The sequence below is a fragment of the Antechinus flavipes genome, chromosome 2, assembly GCF_016432865.1.
Source record: "Antechinus flavipes isolate AdamAnt ecotype Samford, QLD, Australia chromosome 2, AdamAnt_v2, whole genome shotgun sequence".
In the NCBI taxonomy this organism is placed as follows: domain Eukaryota; kingdom Metazoa; phylum Chordata; class Mammalia; order Dasyuromorphia; family Dasyuridae; genus Antechinus; species Antechinus flavipes.
In genome coordinates this window covers 273,054,699-273,073,847 of record NC_067399.1, presented here as the reverse complement: position 1 = coordinate 273,073,847, position 19,149 = coordinate 273,054,699, and the positions used below count along the sequence as shown (strand labels likewise).

At 47.4% G+C, this 19,149-nt stretch overlaps 1 protein-coding gene across 1 annotated transcript in view; it reads right to left on the bottom strand.

Annotated features, from left to right (window-relative positions):
• BAHD1 (bromo adjacent homology domain containing 1) overlaps positions 1-13,207 on the bottom strand; it is a 34,433-nt gene extending 21,226 nt beyond the window's left edge. The window contains exon 1 of the mRNA XM_051977086.1: positions 13,053-13,207. The gene's annotated coding sequence lies outside the window, so the exon portion shown is untranslated. The remainder of the gene's footprint in view (positions 1-13,052) is intronic.
• Positions 13,208-19,149: the final 5,942 nt, after the last annotated feature.

The following is a 19,149-nucleotide window of genomic DNA, read 5'->3' as shown; positions in this document are numbered from 1 at the left end:
GCCTTGGGCTGTGACCCAGCAGGGCCAAGTCTGTCACTTTGCCTTCCTCTGGGATCCTAGGCAAGTAATCCAACCTTCTTATCCCTTTCTACATTTGTACAAGGAGGGAGATGGGCTAAATAAAGCATGGGCTCTTCCCCTTTTTTTATGTCAAGGATCCTTCAGGCAATCAGAGGAAGCTACTGGCTCCTCCTTGAAAGAATGATATTAAATACATAAAATATGTAGGTTTACCAAAAAAGCAATTATAATGAAATAGTTGTTAAAATATTAAGAAAAACAAGCAGGTGGATCTCAGGTTAGGAACCGTTGGACTAAATTATTTTTAAAGTCCCTTCCAGTTCTAACATTTTATGAATCAATACCAAAAACAGCAACAAAACTTTGTAAAGTACCCAGATAACAATGGGACATGAGCTGTAAGGAAATTGCTATTTTTTTTTTAAATTCAGGATGGCATACACACACTTATATGTATGGCATAATATACGTGTTTATGGATAATGTAGCACATCAGGGGAAATTCCTATGGAGGATTTTTGAGCACTATATGGCAAGAAGCACACAGGGTGAGAATAGGTCTAGGATTTTATATCTGTTGGAAGGAGGAGTCGCATGGCTGAAATATATAAGTATCTAAGCAGAAATAAGCCCAATTAGATCTCATTCCTTTCTGGAGTCAATTTGTTTGAATTTGTTGAAGTTTCTAATTTGTAGTAAAAAGAAACACACACACAGGCAAGTGATGTGGTGGAAAATGCTTTGCGCTTGGGATCAGAAGACATAAGTTCAAATTCCAGTTGATCACAGCTATTCAACCTGAGGCAAAGCCTAAGTTTTCTTTTCTGTAAAATAGAGGTAAAAATACTTCTACAACTGCTCTCAGATTTTTGTCCTGTGGAGAACAGTCTATAAACTTTAAAGAATTATACAAACCAACAAGTTCATATTATCCTATTTCACAAAGGGATGCCTAGCAAAAGATAGTTTTTAGGAGTGACATGAGGACAACCCATCCCCTCTGTAGAAGGGATGTAAAACTGTATGTATATCACCGGACAGACCCAAAGCCTTGGGAGGGTCTTAAGACTGAAATGGCCACTTAAAGGAATATCTGAATCACATCAAACTGTATTGCCAGGTTGGGCCAGGAAGCTAGTTATGCCAAAGCATTCAACAATTTGAAAGACACAAGGAAGATATAGGGTGAGTAAGAGAAACACATACTCAGCAAACTCCCTTTATTGAACTGAAAAATGCATTTCACAGCAAAATGAAGACGAATATCCCCCTTCCTCATATTTTTCAATCACAAACCTGTAAAATGGGGAAGACTTATGCAAAATATATTAGTGATTTGCTGCATATCACATTCAGAGGTGACATTACTGTTATATTTTCTCTTGTTTCAGGAATGGACATTGCTATCTATTCATAAAGCTAAACTCTTTTATCCAGACTCTGGCAACCAAGGACATAACTTTCTAAAATGACTTGCCAGTTATGGCTAGTCTTTTGGCTATGGAAAAGATCAGGCTAAGTGGTGCATATATGGACTGAATGTGTGACTGGTCTTATTAGTATAATGTTTTAATTGAGACAAAAATAGATTCAGGGAATACAGAAAAAAACTTTCCCAATAACCCTATATCTAAGAAGCAGTTAGAAATACCTGAAATATTCATATTATATAAATAAAAAGGATAGGCAAGACCCAGACTCTCTTAGCTGGTGGTGAGCAAAGAAACATTATCTGATCTGAACCCTAAGGCTTTTTAAAAATTCTTGTTCAATTGTTTTCATCTGTGTCTCATTCTTTGTGACCCTACCTGGGATTTTCTTGTCAAGAATAATGGAACAACCATTTCCTTTGCCAGCTCATTTTACTGATGAGAAAACTGAAGTAAACAGGGTTAAGTGACTTGGCCAAGGTCACACAGTTTTAAGTGTCTCAGGCCAGATTTGGACTCAGGATCTAGACTGCAGGTCCAGCACTCTATTCACTAAGCCATGTAATTGCCCTATTCCTCTCCCTTCTCCTTCCTTCTCAGTGATCATGCATTTTTCTAGGCTCCACCTGAGTTCCCTTCTTTTCTCTCACGGCTGACAGCCCAGTTAACTACATACATCTTAAGCACTCTTCCATGGGGCATGTACATCTTCCTCTTTACCCCCCTCTATCTCCTTTACCAACCTCCTTTCAACTCTTGGCAATTGCTTTAGAAAAACACTTCTCCCTCTTTTATTTCATTTGTAAACTAAAATTGACCCTAATCATGTCTGACAAGTTTAAGAGTGGTAGTGCTACTGATTTACCTTTAGCAAAGAATCAATTAATCAACAGACAGTTATTAAGCTCTAGCTACCTTTCTGGCATGGTAGAAAGAAAGCCAAAACTGAAGTCCCTGATATAAAGGAGCTTACAACCGATTAGAAAGAAAAAAAAAAGCTGAAAATCTGTAAATTAAATTTAACAAAGAACTTCTGCCTATCAACCTTTTGAGTCCTTGAAACTAAGTTGTCTTCGTGATCCCTATAAGTTTTTAATCTGCTTTCTCATTCTTCTCTAAATATGCTTTTCTTCAAAACACCAGTATTTAAGATAAAATAAAAACTAATTATCTTTTCAATTTTATCATGTGGTATAAAAGAATTATTTTCTACTATTTTTGTTTTAAATATACAATATTCAGTTATATTATAGATTAAACAGATTTTGGGTGCTGGTCTGAAACGAAATCATCATTTCTAAAATTTTTTCTTCTGAAGAAAACCCCAACAAAACAGAGTTAAAAAAAAAAAAAACTTATCTGAACTTTTGTAATATAATTAGTTTGTAAAACCAGGGATCAATTGTATTATCCCATGAGGGAAAAGGTTTTTTGGGAAGGGAAGAAGAGATATAAAGAATGTTTCTCCAATTTTAAAACATCTCCTGGGGAAGAGATTCTACGACTTCTTTTATAACCTCGGAAGTTTTTGGTACTTTTTCTAAAATTCTCTTGCTACAATTAAATCTTGTTTCCTTTCGAAACTTTATTGATGCCTTTTGATTTTACATTTCACTCCTTTTCCTATAATATACCATCCTTCCTTTCCTGTCCCTCCAACACAAGAAGAAAAAAAAAAAAAACAGGTAAAAATCAACTAACATGGTGATTGTGCCACAGTGTATATAATCCATAGTTCTCCCTATCTGTGTACACCAGGAATAGAAGACTGTCTCATTATCTGTTCTCCAGGGTCAAAAGTGGTCAGCAAATCAGAAAACATTTATTTTACATCTGCCTCAAGTAGAAGTAGAGAATAGCTAACCACTATTTTTCATAGAACCTCATAAAAATGTTTAGGATTTTATATATTTAAGCTGGAAGAGTCCTTAGAGGCAATTTAGATCAGTGCTCTGATTTTAAAGATGAGAAAACTGAGGGCCAGGGAGGCCATTTGACTTGTTCCTACATAGGAATGTCAGAATGGAGATTTCAAACACAGATCCTCTGATTTTAGATCCACTAAATACTCTACTATATAAAATTATATTTAGTTGATCCCTCAAGTCTTTTTTCTTTATATTCAGCAGTTCCAAATCCTGTTCTTTTCCTTGGTGATTTTATTCTCCACTTTTTTTCCCATTTTTTTTTTTAGCTTTTTTCTGAATCCCGGCTAAGTTTTCCACACCTGTCAAGTCATTTAGTTAATAGCGTTCTAATAAGAGCTTGACCAATTTGAATATAGTTGGAAGATGATCTCATGGCTCTTAAATGTCAACCTTGTGCCAGCCCATCTTAGTATCATGCTGGTACCCCAATAACAATTTTTCCATGAGTTTATAAGCAAGACCCATCGTTTTTGACCTTTCTGTGTCATGTGACACCATCTCTTTCTCTCTCACACTCTCTCTCTCCCCCTCCCCTTCCTTCCCCATATTCTTAATCAGCTGGCTTCTATGACACTGCTCTCTAAAGGTCTCTTCTTCCCCGCTTCCCTCCCCCCCCCAACAATTCCTTTTTGATCTCCTTTACTGGTTCTTTTCCCTCCTCCTCCCAATCCTTAAATGTGCAGTTCGGAGTCCTGAGGTCCTTTCTTCATGTATTCTTTTTTCAATTCTCCATTTTTTCCTGAGTAATACTGTTTACTCCTATGGCTTCAATTATTACATCTAAATCTATATTTACAGTCCCTGACGGCCACCCTTTGGTGGGCATTTCTATCTAGCCAACACTTAAACTGAACTCATCTTTCCTTCCCTTTCTTCCTCTCCTAAAGGGAGGAGAAAAAAAAAAAAAAAACAAACAAACCAATTTTCCTCCTAAGCTATTTCTGGAGAGATCACCACTCCACCAGCAATGTAGGTTCAAAATAGTATACTTAGATAGTTCCGTCTTATTTGTCCCTCCTATTCAATCAACAACAAAGTCCTGTCTTTTGAAAAAATAGCATTTAATCCTTTTCATTCCTGCTACCACCAGAGCAGTGCCTCCTACTAGTTAGTTAATAGTCTTTTCTGGAATCTATCCTACCTATTAAGGCCATATTAAAGCAATCTCCCTAAGGTACAGGTCTGATCACATTACTTGTCCGATTCGGTAAATTCCCCATTCTCTACAGGATGAAACACTTTAAGGCTTTTCATACATTGGCTTCAAACTACCTTTAAAAAACACCTTAATTTTATTTTTCTAATGCACAAAAATCTCTCTCTCTCATTACAAGACCCTGGAAAAGCAAGGAAAAGAAAAACAAAACTCTCATTACAAATAGGCAGAGACGGTCAAAACAAATCCTCACACTGGTCATATCTAGCTAAAATGATGTCCCATCACCTTTCTCTCAAGAGTCAGGTACTAGTGCATTTCATTATAGGTATTCTGAAATCGTGGTTGATCCTCACTCCCAACTACCTTCTTGCTGTCGTTTCATAGTTTCCCCTTCACAATTTACATTTCAGTCAAACTGGACTATTAGTCTTTCCGCAACCTCATCCTACTCTTTCCCGTCTCCTAAGAGGCACTCCATTTGTGCACATCATTCCGACTCCCTGACTCTCAGTGGCTGCAATAGCCACCTACATCTTTGCTTGTTGAAATCCTCTATCCTTTATGGTCCTATGCACTGTCCTGTTTTATTAGGTCTTTCCCTGATATTCTCACCTTTCCCCTTGGTGATTCCATCTTCCTATCTGACCTCTTATTAGTCTTAGCTTGCATTATACTCAACAAGATAATAAGCTTCTCTAGGCAAAGAACTGGGTGTGTGCAGGGGTTGTTTTCCGTCTGCAGTTTCCCACACCTAACAGTGACTGGCACCTGAAATCACAAAATTAGAGCTGCCAGGAACTTCAAGATCATCTAGTTCAACCCTCTCAATTTACAGATGAGAAAACTGAGGCCAGAGATGGGAAATGATGACCAGGGTCACAGAGGTTTCAACAGTTTCAGGTCCTTAGGTACATGTGCATCTCAATGTCTTTTGAATGACAATGACCCCCTAAAACAATATTTACCAATTCAAATGAAACTGAGCAATGGTTCTACTCATTTACTAAAACTAAATGTTCTACCATGACTTCTATGTCCTTTCAATATTAGCTCTGGAGTTCTTGGGAATCACAAGCAGAGAAAAAGGAGGAAGAATCAGTTGGGTTTTTTATATTTACAAGTTTTTAGAAAAAATCTTTGGCAATAAAAACTACTATGATTCACATTGATTGAAAAACATTACTCTAGCACACCCCCAAATTCATAATCAAAATTGATGCCAATCACCTGACCCAACATTCACTTAGAACATGAATCCAAGCTACAATATTTAAAAGTTGTGTATATTTGAGAGATAGAAAATATATAAAAATTTAATTTTTTTAAATAAAAAAAATTAAAATAAAAATTTTAAAATAAAATAAAATATGGTCCTGTCTCTTCCCAGATAAAGATTTTAATAAGGTAGGGGGAGGGAAGTTCGCCAAAACTACCAGAGTGACCATTTCCAAAAGTATATACACTGTTTCATAGCCAAAATACTCCTCACTTTTGCAACAAGAGAAATACATTTTCTTAACTCTATTCTGGGTCATTAGTACGTTATATTTGCAACTTGGTCTCTATAATTATACAGGGTTCAGTTTAGATTTTTTTCAGGTGAAAATATAATTAAATATACTTAAAGGTTTACAAAACAAAACAGTAATATTTGTGGAAGTTTTTTTTAACTGACACTCCCAACCCCCAATTAAAAGACAATAGCTTCTGGTACTGACAATTGGACAAAGGATCAAAAATCTACCTCCATTTCTTTTCCTCTATGTCTTGGAAACAGCACTATCTAGCTAGGCAGAAGGACCATGAAGGCATCAGAAGGACAAAAGATTGCATATAATCAACTATATATCACAGAGTGAAAAGGAGATCTTTTTTACACTTTAGGGGTAGGGTCAGGGATTAAAATCCCACTCTCTTTGAAGAGCTGGAAAAATCACATCTGATTTTGATTTGATCCCAAAGGAATGAGGAGAATCAGTGGTCAGTCCTTTCACTCAAGCAACCTGGTTTAGGTTCCTAACAGAAGTTCCTTGGGATAAAGCATGTCTAGTTAGGGGTACCTTTGCTGCCCTTTCTCCTTGTGGAAGGGCCTTCAAAAAGGAGCTTAAGGGCAATGTTATTTTTTGTGAAAAGCTGAGAACCACTTCAGTAAGTGGTCCCCCCTGGGAGAGAAATGGGGTTTAAATGGCCACTATCCTTGGACATCCACCTATTCCTCCCTTCCCTAGGTCTGTTCATCTAGTCCACCGGCTCAAACCAGTTTTGTCAAGACAAGGCGCCAAAGCCTTAGTTGACTCAAGGAAAAATAGGAGGGAGGATCTGGAGATTTAAAAAAAACTATCATAATAAATTTTCATTTATTCAGGACCTGATTAGTCTTCCACCTATACTCTTTCTCCTTCCTTTCAACCATTTTACCTAACATTAATAGCCTTACCATGAAACAGAGATGGGGGGAGAGAGGGTGGGGAGGGAAGGATTGGGGAAGATGGAGGACAGGACTCTAGGTAAAAGGAAGAATTCAATTACCTGAGACCTCCCTCTCTCCCAGGGAATGGGCATCAGCTTCAGTGGTCTATAGCTGGAGGATACCAGGAACCCAGTCTACTGGGGATTGAATTCCTAATCATGACAGGCTGGATTACACCTTTTCCCTCCAATTTAAACAAGCAGCATATCCCTTATCCTATAAGCTGGTGTATTCCAAGCCAAGGTGCCCCTTTTATGCATAAGACCCCCAAACCTCTTTCTTTTTGGAGGAAAAGCAGCGACCAACCCTCTTCACCCCAGCTTTTGCCCTCACCCCACTGAAGGCCTCGTGTCCCCAGCACAATGGCAAGTTCACAAAGGAAGTGAGCCTCGCCAGACTGTGCTAGCAAATTCCCATAAATACTTGGGCCTGGGGTAGCGCTGCTTATGTAAAATGCTTCCCCATTGAGAGATGCTGCTTTATTTACATTCCTCACTACCCATTCATAAAAAGGAGGCCTTTTAAAGTCGGAGCTGTTCGTATAACGCTCCATAAACCCAGCAGCTTCAGCTGGCAGTCTTAGACCCAGCCTGCTTCTCAACGCCAGAGATTTTTTTTTTAGATTTTTTTTCCCCCTTAATGGCTCACCTTGCGACGAGGCATTGAGGCCAGATGCTGCCAGAGCAAGGCCAAACAGAATAAGAACAAGATAATATGAAAGAAAAAAAAATCCACACGAAAATCCTCCCAAGCCCTGAGAGAGCAATACTGAAAGGAATGAAAATAAATTGAAAATTCCTGAGGAAGTCCAACTTGAGGTGGGGGAAGGAGAGGAGAAGAGATGATAATGAAGTATGAAGGGGGGGGGGTGGGATGTCGGAGAAAACAGGCAGGCAAAAAAGAGATTATCAAAGGGAGGGAAATTCCTTATAGATTTTCTCAAACTTTCTTTATAAATGATAACAATTCCCAGTTTCCCATTCATCCTTCCAGGTGCCAGAGGATGTGGAGAAGACTAATTTTTTTTTTCAAGCTGAAGGTGGAGATGATAATGGGAATTTTAAAATTTCAGATAAGAGTTTTTAAAAGGGAAAGATTTTCTATGATCCTTGATGAGACACCTTAGAGCTTCTAGTTCCAAGTGGGAAAAACAAGAGTATATAATCCAGATACTGTTTTAGATGAAAAAATTGTGCTGATGCCCGGTAAAGGGAAGAATTGTGTCTAAGGGCCACAGAGCAAAGCAGCTTGGAGCTATGAATGAACCCTAGTTCTAAGCTGTAGTACCTCTTCTGAGCTACAGTAGATGAGGAGGAAAGGTGGTGGTTTCTTTGATGGGGGAGTGGGCTTTGTTGCCATGGTAACAAGAAGAAGTATCTTTCCCTTCTGGAAGGAAATGCTAGTCCATTTATCATCAAACTGGGGCACAAAAGGGGAGATGGGGGGGCAGGAGAGCTGAAGAATTTATTTTTAAGTATCTAGATTCAATCTAGTCAATAGTCTTAGCCCATTCTCTACACCGGTTAAGGGTGGGCGGCCACAGAGACTCAAATTTGATAGGATTCCTAATTACTTCTTTTCAATTAGCTTTAATTATGGATAGATCTGTTTTCAAAAGACCTCTGTCCCAGACTAGCTGAAACACACTGCCTTCCCTCTATACCAGACTGGAAACTAGGAATCCACACAATTTAGGAATCTCTATTCTCCCCTCCAAAATATTTTTTCCCTCATTTACACCCAAGACTAAGAAGAGATAAAACACATGGATTCATTTAGCATGGACAAGGAAAATTGCATAACGACAGCTAAAGTGTGTGGGTGGGGGGAGATGGTCTGGTTGAGTAGGAAGAAAACAGGATTACAACATTTTCAGATCCATCTCTATATGGTGTCATGAGGACAATCTACTACACAGAATCACCAAAAGTGCAGAAGACTAACATACACGAGTCCACAAAATCCCAGAATGCTAAGCGCAAACTAAAATACAAAAGAAAAATAGCACAGTAAGGAGATAGCAAAATCTCATTTCCTCCCCCATCAAATGACCCAGCATGTCTACCTCCAACAAGGAAAGGTCAGAGTCCCTTAAGGGCATACAAAATACTGGGTATTTTGGGTCAAGTGCTTCTCTTTTCAATTCAATAGCATTCTTCATTCATTCATTCATGACAAAATTTTTCATTGAAAGCTTATGTGTGTTAAGCCCCACAAGGTATAATGTGAAAAAGGAGAGCATACAATTCCTATTCTCAAGAAGTCCAGAATCTAACTATGGAGACAAAAAACCAAAAAATACATGAACCAGTGAGAAAAAACAAAAAACAAAAAACAAGTGCTTTATCAGTGCAGGCACTCCAGCACTGTAGCGTTCAAAGAGATAATTGGGAGCTAGGGAAGGCTTCACTGGAGAGGGAGTACTAGAACTCATTCTTGAAAGATAGGGAGTTGGCGTTTGGTTGAAGTAGGGGCAACATTCTGTTAGGGGAGAATTCTCCCCTAAAGTGGTAGAGGAAGGACTGCTCAAGAAGTATTAATTACCCGTTTGGCTGAGTAATAATAATAATAGCTAACATTTTATATAGAGTGTACTTTGGCATTATTTCATTTTATTCTCACAATAACTCTGGGAGGTAGATGCTACTATCACTTCCATTTTACAGAGAAGGAAACTGAGGCAAACATCAGTTAAGTGACTTGCTTAGGATCACGAGGCTAGTAAGTGTTTTAAGGTCAAATTTGAACTCAGGTCTTCCTGATGCCAGACCCAAGTTCTGGGTCTACTGCGCCATCTAGCTGCCCCAATTAGAAGAAAGCATTAAAGAGAAAAGGTTGGAAGATCCTAGAATTTAGAGCTGAAAAAAGACCTTAAGTCATCTAGAACCACCCCCTCCCTTACAGATGAAAAACTGAGGTGCAGGCAGATTAACTGATCTGATCTGCTTAACGGCACATAAATAAGCATCAAGAGTTGGAATGTGAATCCACGACCAGTGACTAAAGCTTTTCCTCTTTACCATTCTGTCTCCAATATGGAACTGGATATAAGTCAGGCTAAGGAATTTGAGTTATATTTTGTAGGCAAGTGAAAGCCATTATAAGGTTTGGGAGCAGGGAAATGACTGATTAAAATGATATTTTAGCACAACTGTTCTGTGTTTGGGCAGGCTAGAATAATGAAAGCAGAGAGAATAGTAAGATGTTATTGAAAAATCCAGTCATGAGGTGATGAGAGCCTGAACAAGGGTGGCACTCAGAATGAAAAGGTGGACGGACTAGATACAGCTTAAAAATAGAGAATCGATAGAATACCCATGAAAAATTTCATTGGTCAGAATCTCCTGGAGCTAAGCTCCTCTACAACATCAGCTGTGTCTGATTTTAGAGGTTTCTCTGAAAGACATCCTAACCAAGGAAGGAGCAAGGCCATCCCCACAGTTCCATTCTGAATTCCAGTTATTAGAAGAGATTATCTCTTGCACAGATACCAGGACAGATGAGTGCTTTGGAATCCCAGCCCTGGAGCCCCACGAGGACAGGAGGACCTGGATCCTGCACCATTCTGAGATGTTTATGCAACTGAAACCCTCTCATTTTAAGCTGCATTCTCCAGTCCACCAAATCTCCCTCAATTCGGGCAGTCAGAGCTGCTCATGTTCTGGCCCAGAGGCTCCACCCTCAAGGGGAGATGGTAGTGCAGCCCACACTGCACCACTGGGAAGACTGACAGTCTGAGCATCAGCAGCTTCCCAGGAGCTGGGATTAGATCCAACCAACAGCTGGTAGTAGCTCTTACTCAACACTGCCTGAGGTGGGATTTGAACTCAAGTTTTCAAACCATACCCTAAACCATCTCCTAAGCCTCTCCTCCACGTTTTCATCTTTTTTATTAAGAGAAATGGCAGCTGAAGGGGAAAAAGGACTTCTGGAAGTGTTTATATGACCAGGAAGATAGCTACAGGATTAAAGCCCAACACTGATGTTGGAGGAGGTGTCTACAATTTAAAAGAACAGTGGGCAATGGCTCCCACCCCACCCCCACTGTCCAGAGTCTTCTTGTGGTAGTGATGCACTCTTCCCTGCAGGACACGATGTCCCTTTAGGGCAAGGTTTAGTCTGATAGGGACCCCTTCTCCCTTTTTATGGAAGTTTTATGATGGGGGCAAGAAAATCTCCCAGGGGAGCATCTCGAAGTAATGACGTGTTGTTTTATTTTTTTTCCCTTTTATCATCAAAATCTGGCCCTGGGCTTTATTAATAATCTCCAAAGTCAAAATGAGAGCATTTCCTCTCCCACCCCTCCCTCCACTAACTAGAAAAGCATTTTTCATTAAAGGAAGGCACTGGTGTGGGGCGCTGGAGCTCATTTTGTAAGCCCTAATAGAGATCGGGGTTATGGAAGAGGTGTGTATATCGGAAATCTGCCCCTAATCCAGTTTATTCCCCTCAAATTTAGGGCCCTAACGAGCATAAGCCAATTAGGAAGCTAGTGCTGATTTGCAAGCCTTTTTTACCTGAACCTGAGGTCCTGTTCCCCGATCCCCTCACTATATGTGTTTCTCTCCTAGCACCCTTTTTCAAGTGCTCCCCATAGGGAAAATCCCTCTCTGCTTCTGAAAGGCGACCTCCATCTCTGGGGCTCATGCTCACTGGAACCCCGGGGAGGGAAAGGACCTTCAAAAAAAAAAATGGGGCAGGGTCCCCTCCCTGATGCTTTCCTCCCTCCTTTTAACCCCCTCCGGGGCTCCGGGAGCGCCTCCCTCGCCGATGGGGCCGAGGGGCCTGCTTGCCCGGTGAAGCGCAGACGTCCTGCTGCTACCCCGCCCCCGCTCCCGCTCTCCTCGGCCCCCGCCAGGGCCTGACCCCAGCGTGGAGAGCCCTTCCCGGGAAAAAGCCCGACAATCTAGGGAGCCGTGGCAACAACACCGCGGCTCCTCCTGCAGTCGGATCCCCCCAAGCCCGGGGCTCGCTCCTCCGGCCCCGCAGTCTCTAGGGCCGGGTCGAGCTGTCGGGCCATCCGAAGGGTGGGGGTGGGCGCCCCGGACCCTTGCGCCCCTACCCGACGCCACCACCTGCGCCCCGCTCCCTCGCGGGCGCCGCCTTTGTCCAGCGCTTCTCGGCCGCGCTGGCCCCTCCAGCCGAGCTGACCCAGCCCCCCAGGCCGCAGCCGAGAGAAGGCGGCGGGGCGGAAAGGGCAGGGCCGGGCCGGGCCGCGAAGCTCGGGCCCGCTGTCACTTCGACGCAGCTCAGACAACTTCAATTCCACCCACCTCCCCCCAAACAACCCGGCTCCTCGGACCCGGATCGGCAGCCCCGCTTTCCCCTCTCCTTTCTCCCCCGCTCCGCAGTCCTCGAACCTGGTTCCGTTGCGTGCCCAGCCTCCTTCCCTGGCTGCACACCGCGGTCCACGCCTCCCCTCGGCTCGGCTCGGCCCGGTCCTAGATCCCCGCCCCCCCTCCCAGCCTGACTCTAGAACCGGCTCCGCTCCCCATCGCGGGCCCTCCGGGGGCAGGCGCTTCTCGCAGCGGCGGGGCCGCCCTCGGTCTCGGCCACTCGCCCGGGGGGCTGGCGAGGGGGGCGCGGCGGCCCTGGAAGGAGAGCGGGGACACTCGCCCGCACCCGAGGAGCCAGCTCCGGACAGCCGAGGCGCAGTGGCCAATGCCCCTACCTCGGCTACGGCTCCAGGACGCCCGCCCGCGGTCGGGATGCACTCCGCCAGCCCCTCGCCCCACCCCCCTTCACCCCCCGCCTTCCGACGCGGGCAGCGGCGGCCCCCGGGGGCTGTCACCTCGAGGCGCGTCGCGCTTCCCCGATGGCGGGGACCCACCCGGACGCCAGGACTCTCAGGAGAGAGGCGGCCCGCGCGGGCGGTCAGCACCTGCTCTGCGTCTGTCCGTCTGTCCTCATCCCCCGAGCGGGGGCGGCGGCGCGTTCGGTGGGGCGAGCGAGCGATCGAGAGAGCAGGCGGACGGTCCCTCTCTTCCCTCTCTTTCACCTCCCTCTCTCCCTCCCTCCCCTCGGCCCCCAGCCCTCTAGCTCACCCGACTGGTGGCGCGGACAACGGGGCCCAGGACGCCCGCAGGCCCCGGCCGGGCTGGAATCCGGCGGCTGGAACCCCCCGGGGGCGCTCAATTCCCGGGCTCCACGCTGCTGCGTCAGCGCCTCCTCCTGGGGGCCGGGGCCGGGCGGGCGGAGCGGGGGCCGCGACCGGGCGGGGCCGTCGGAGGAGCGGGCGGGCCGGGCCGGGGCGGGAGGGCTGCTGGGGCCGTGCAGGCGGGGCGGGCGTCCAGACAAGCGGGCGGCGGGGCCGGGCTCCGGGATCCGCTACGCCGCTCGCGGTTCCCCCACAAACTCCCCGAGAGCGAAGCCTCCGCCGCCCTCCTTCCTGCTTCCTCGTCCGCAGCCAATCGGATTATGGCCCTCCGCCACCTCCACCAATTAGCAATGAGCCCTGGGCTGGCCCCCGCCAGCCAATCCCAGCCCTCTGTTCCCCCTCCCCGCCCCGGACCAATCAGAGCCGCCCCCACCGGCCGGCCTGTCCCAACGCAGGGGGCAGCACGAGGCTGCCGGGGGAGGAGGTGCGGGGAGTGGCGGGGAGGGGGGGGTCGTATCCAAGGGGTGGATTTCCTTCGCCAGCCTCTTGTACCTCTCTGTTTCCCGGAGCGCCCCCCAACCTGGGCCCTCACCCCCAATGGTCTTACCCCCCCAGTCTGCCGACCCCCAAGACCCTCTCCCCAGAAGCTCGCCCCAGCTACCCCCCAGGAAAGTCTTACGTAGCGCCCCCCCCACCTCCATGCTAGCATTCCCCTTCCCGTCCCCCACCCCCCACCCCCTCCGTCTCCCGCCCTCCCGCCCAGCCACCCATCCAGGGAAACTGCAGGAGGCACGGACACACCCCACCCTCGCAGGCTCTTGCTGCCCGAGGTTAAGCTAGAGGGAGCCCAGCAAGAAATGAAACAAGATTGGACGCCCCCTTCTGCATTAAGGACCCCAGACCCCAGTGAGATGAGCCCCCTTTGCAGGGAGCCCGGTCTCTGCCTCACCCTTCCATCGTCCCCTAGCACCAGTCTCCTTTCCCTTGCAGTGAGGTCAGCCCCTGGCCACGCCGCTCCCCCCTCCCCTTATAAGCTCATTTCCCCCCTCCGATCTTCCCTTCTTGACCCCTCCCCTAACAACCCCCTCCCTTCCAGATCCTAATTCTCTCTCTTCCCTTGCCTTTTATTTTTTATTTATTTATTTTTTTTGCTTAGCCTTCACCTATTTCCATCTCACGGCTAAGGCAAATATGCGTTCCCCAACACCACCCCCCTTCCTACCTACCCCTCACCCGCCATCAGCCCACTAGGGGAGTCACCGGGAGAGCTCCTCGAACAAGGGGTGGGCAGTGTGACAGTCTCAGCGGAGGTACCTCAGAGTCCCCAAGCCGAGATGCAGTTATTTTGGCAGGTGGGAGTCAGAGCTGTGTAGACACATTCCTGGCTCCCCTCCCCCCTCACACACAGACACGTCCCCAGGAGCCTGAGCATGACTAGTCAACCCGGTGGGCATAGGAGGCAGAGCTCAGGCTATGCGTGGCCGAGGTCTCTAACCTCCAACACCCGCTCTTACCCCGATCGGGTGGGGAGTCCAGACGCCGAGGCGGAGGGGAGAGGCGAAGAACAATCTAGATTCACTGACAGTCTGAAGACCGGGGTCTGGGAGCAATATGCGCTGGGCCCCAGGCATGGGAGGGAGGAACACCCGAAGAGAACTCGGTCAGGAGAAACCAAGCCTCCTAGTAACCTAAGCAACCCTCCCGAGGCTGCGGGGATCATAGGAGCATAGATTTTTGAACTGAAAGGAATCTTAAAGACCCAACCCCCTCATTTTTCAAGTGAGGAAACTGAGGCCCAGGCAAGTCACACCGGGTAAGACTAGGAAATAGGTGTTTTGCGCTCATATGCGAGTGCCTTTTGGCGCTGAGAAGGACCTTTAGGGGTCATCGAATTGAACCCCCTCATTTTTACAGGTAAGGAAATTGAAGTGAAGAGTGATTTCTGCCCGGTCATATATGGGCAATGAAAGTGGGCTTTGGAATCCAGGTCTTCTGACTACGAATTTTGTGCCCTTTCTTCTAGTTCTTCCCCTCTCCTGCCTTCTCATTGCCTTTCCTTACACCCAAAGAAAGTTCCAAAACGATCAGGACAGCCACCTCTTCCCAGCCCCCGCCCCCAAATGCTCACCCACCTCATCTTCCGGACCGGAGCTGGGTCTTTGCCATCCCCAGCCCGACAGGTTTAAGGAGGGTTTGGTTCAGTAGGGGAAGTGTATGGTTGGAGAGATAAGAATGTGGCATTAGAGATCTCTGAGAGGGTACAGAGTTATTCTTAATCCCTCAGCCTTTGCGATCCTCTCAGGAGCACTACTGAGTGACGACTGAGCCCCTCCCCCAAACCGTGAATAGACATACTCCCACCACCCCCACAAAGCAAACTAGGCATTTCTCCCTTTCTTCACTATTTGCCCCTCAGGGCGAGGTCCCAAATTAAGTCCTCCTCCGAACCAGAGGCAGCTTCCTTAACACTAGCTGAGCTACAGGCTGTACCTACTCCCGGCCCCTCCCTTACTCCCATCCCAGGGGACTAGGGAGTAGGCTGATAACCCCAGTCCTGCCCCCACCCAGTTAGGGATTGTTGGTGAAGAAACCGCCGCAGTCAGCAGAGCCCGGTGCCCCTGTGCCTTTAACTGAACTAGGAGTGAAGGAGAGGGGAAGGGAAGGGAAATTTCGGAGACACACAGGCTCCCTGTCAGCAGCTGCTCCCACTTGGGAGGGGGTGGGGGAGGGGAAGGGATCTGAAATGAGGTATGGGCTAGAGGGGCTTGGTAACTGAGGGCTCAGTCTTTGCTGCTGGAAGGCCAGGTTAGGCGGAGGCACTGGTGGCGGGGGCTAGGGAGGAGAGACTGTTTTCCCCCTCCTGTGTCGGACAGTGGAGTCTCAATGCCCCTCTCTGTGGCGAACTGAAGGAGAAGGAATAGCACCGTAGTGGTCTTGTTGGGAGACATGGCAATCCACTCCAGACCGTGTGCCCGCTCAACCGGAGAATGTCCTCTGGAGGAACTCGCCCCCACACTAGCCTGATGTAGATGGCAAACCTTTAGATCTACTGGGAACTTCATCCGATGGGGAACAGTTTTGAACTTTAGTCCAAGAGCTGAGGCCCAGGGCATTCCACCTACATAAGTTACTCTGACCCTCCTCCCCACCTCTCAAGCCTTCATGGCCTAAAACCTCGAAGCCAGAAGAAATAATTAAAGAGTCCCCAAGAGCATTTGTTAACCCCCCCAGCAGTTAGTTGAAAACAGATGCCCCCCAAAGCCTGTGCCACTGTGACACCTCTACTGCTGTCCTTATTGACGGTAGAGAATGAGACCCACCTTCCTTTTCTCCCTGACTGTCCTTTGTCCCTAAAAGATGCTTCCAGGACAGTGAGGTTTCCACGGGGCAGACTTTTGAGAGAAGGGAGAATTTAAATTCAGCAGCACACCTCCCCTTTCCCCCCTTCAAGGCCTTCCTTCTCTCCCTGAATCCCTGCCTCAGGAGTCCTTATAGACTCTCCATCCATTCCAGAACTTCCTTTAGACCTTAAAAGATCAATCATTCCCCCAGTCAATAAACACATAGTATGTGCTAAGCTCTCAGGACGAAAAGGCAAAACCAAAGCAATTCCTCCCTTCAAGAAGCTTACATTCTATTGGGGAGTCAGATGTGTATACACAATGACATTCTTAATAAATACGGGATTTTTTTGGGGGTGGGATTCACTAGTTGTGGGGGCAGAGTGGGAATCAGAAAAGACCTCATGTAGGAGGTAGAATTTGAACTAGGTTTTTGAAGGAAACTAGGGAGTTTGAGAAGAAGAAAAGAGGAAGAAAGGCATTCCATGCATGGAGGACGGCATGTACAAAAGCACCAGTGACTAAGGATGAAATTGGCTGGACCATAGGGTGCATGACGGGGAGTGATTCTTGGCTCCGATTCCCCCTCCCAGTCCAAAGCCCCCAAGACCAAAAGAGAGGACTTCAGGAGCTGTCAGAAAGGAAAATTGGTACTAACTAGATTTCCCTGGGGGTTAACTCCACCCCCACCTCTCTTAGGTTGGATTCACTGTGGGCTCCAGGGTGGGATAAAGAGTACTCCCAGCATTCCTCTCCCTGCCAACGAGAAGGGCTAGGAGAGCTGAGAAGGGAAGATGCAGAAAGGAAAAAACATGGAGTGCTGGGGGAACACAGTGAACACCCCTCCCCCGCCCCTCCCAACTGAACTGGCAGCCAGAAGAGACAGACTGCTCTGCATGCAGCCTATGGTAGATGCAGGTCCGGCAGGCACCTCCCCCCAGCTGCTCCCTGGCAGTGAGTCGCTTGTGGGTGCCCACGGAGCTCTGTCGGGTGTTCAGACCCTGCAACACACACTTCCACCATAGGAAAGATTTTTCTCCCCCCCAACACTTGGAAGTCTACTCAGCGGGGCTGCTGTTCATTCCCCAAATTCCCTGCTGAGACTCTGGACAAGAAAGGATGGTCCAAGAGCCCCCAAGGTCACCTAGCTTCAGTGGCAAACCCTTGAACCCCAGCAGATCCCAGGGGTTACTGAGAAGAACAGCCGTACTTGAGGGGAGAAAGGGTGGCAGTGGAAGGCAGCTAAGTGTTTCCCCCTTTAAGGATTGTTAAACAAGGGGCTCTAAACACCTTAGTCCTCTCCCCTAACTCCCTTCAAAGAAAAGCCTTAAGGGCGGTTAGAGTAGGAAAGCTGGATTTTTTTTTTAATAGTCCTTATGGCTCTGACCCCTCCCTCTTAAAGGGGTCGGACCCCCCCACCCCTTAAAGGGATCTCCGGAAATTATTTGCCCCCGTGTAGGTAAACCTATTAAATGCTGAAAGCTGAGATCCAGCTGCTTAGCCGAGTGGGCACCTGCCCCAGGGAAGGGGGCTAGAGGTGCTCAGGGCACTTATGGACGCTGGAACCATAGAAGGCAGTACCCCTCTAAAGATAATTTGGAGTCAAGTGCCCTCATGATAGAAAGCAGTGACTCCTCTGGGATAAGGATTTCCCCATTCATGAGGCTTTTTATGGGGGCTTTTTAGAGGTGGCAGTGAGGAAGGTGAGGGACCAGGTGTGGGGTTGGGATAGGACCGAGTCTGGCTGGGTCACTCCTGAGTATGGAAGGAATTGCTGTGGGCCAAGGAAGGGCTACACCCAGCTCTCGTTTTGGGGGAACACATGTCCGTTTGCCACCGTGTCCAAAACCCCCATCTGTCCAGCACCAGCCTCCAGATTGCTGGCCGGGAGAAGAGTCTTTGCAGACTGTGTCTCCCTGCAGAAGCTGCTCCCTCTCGCTCCCTTTTCCCCTCCCCCCACCGCCTGGTGCCCTAGGCCCTCATTTTGGGGGGAATCTCTTTCCCACCCTTCATGCCTGCCCTCACTGTGCCGGTTCATGGCTTCAGACTCTACGCTCCCCTCCCTTTCCATCCTCGGGTATCCCCTGAGCTTCCCATCCCCCCACAGATCTACGTCCCCCCTCCCCCCCAGGACTGCCAGAGACATTGGCAAGAAATTGCTGGGAGGGGGTTGGGGGATGGGCACACTGCAGCTCCCAGAAGCCGGGAGCAGCATCCCCTCTCTCCTGCCTGTTCTCTACTTCATCTTTACCTTGTCTGTATGGCTGGGGTCGGAAATTGGTGCAGGATACTATAGGGGAGGGGAAAGGGGAGGGGGGGTCTGAAGGATGAGATGGTCTGACACGGGGAGAGATCCACAGAGACAGACTCACTTGCAACTACCCTTATTCTCTCCCAGGGCTGGGGGATTCCTTTCGGGGTGTGTTTCCCTAGCCTTTAGAAGCTGCTGAAGGCTCTCCTGGCCCTTCGTAGCCCGGGTCATCCCTCAGAGAGAGAGAGAGCGAGCTCTCCTGGGAACTGCTGCAATCCTTCCCCCTTCCCTCCTTCCACTGGGAACCTGGGCTCCCGAGTTCTCTGGCTTCGGGCTGATTCTTGGACTCCAGCTCAGCCCTTCCCCGCTTTGGGCTTCATTTTTCTCCAGACATTCACAGACAATGTGAGGGGGTAATGTTAAGAGTCCACCCCGGAGACCCGATAGAACCA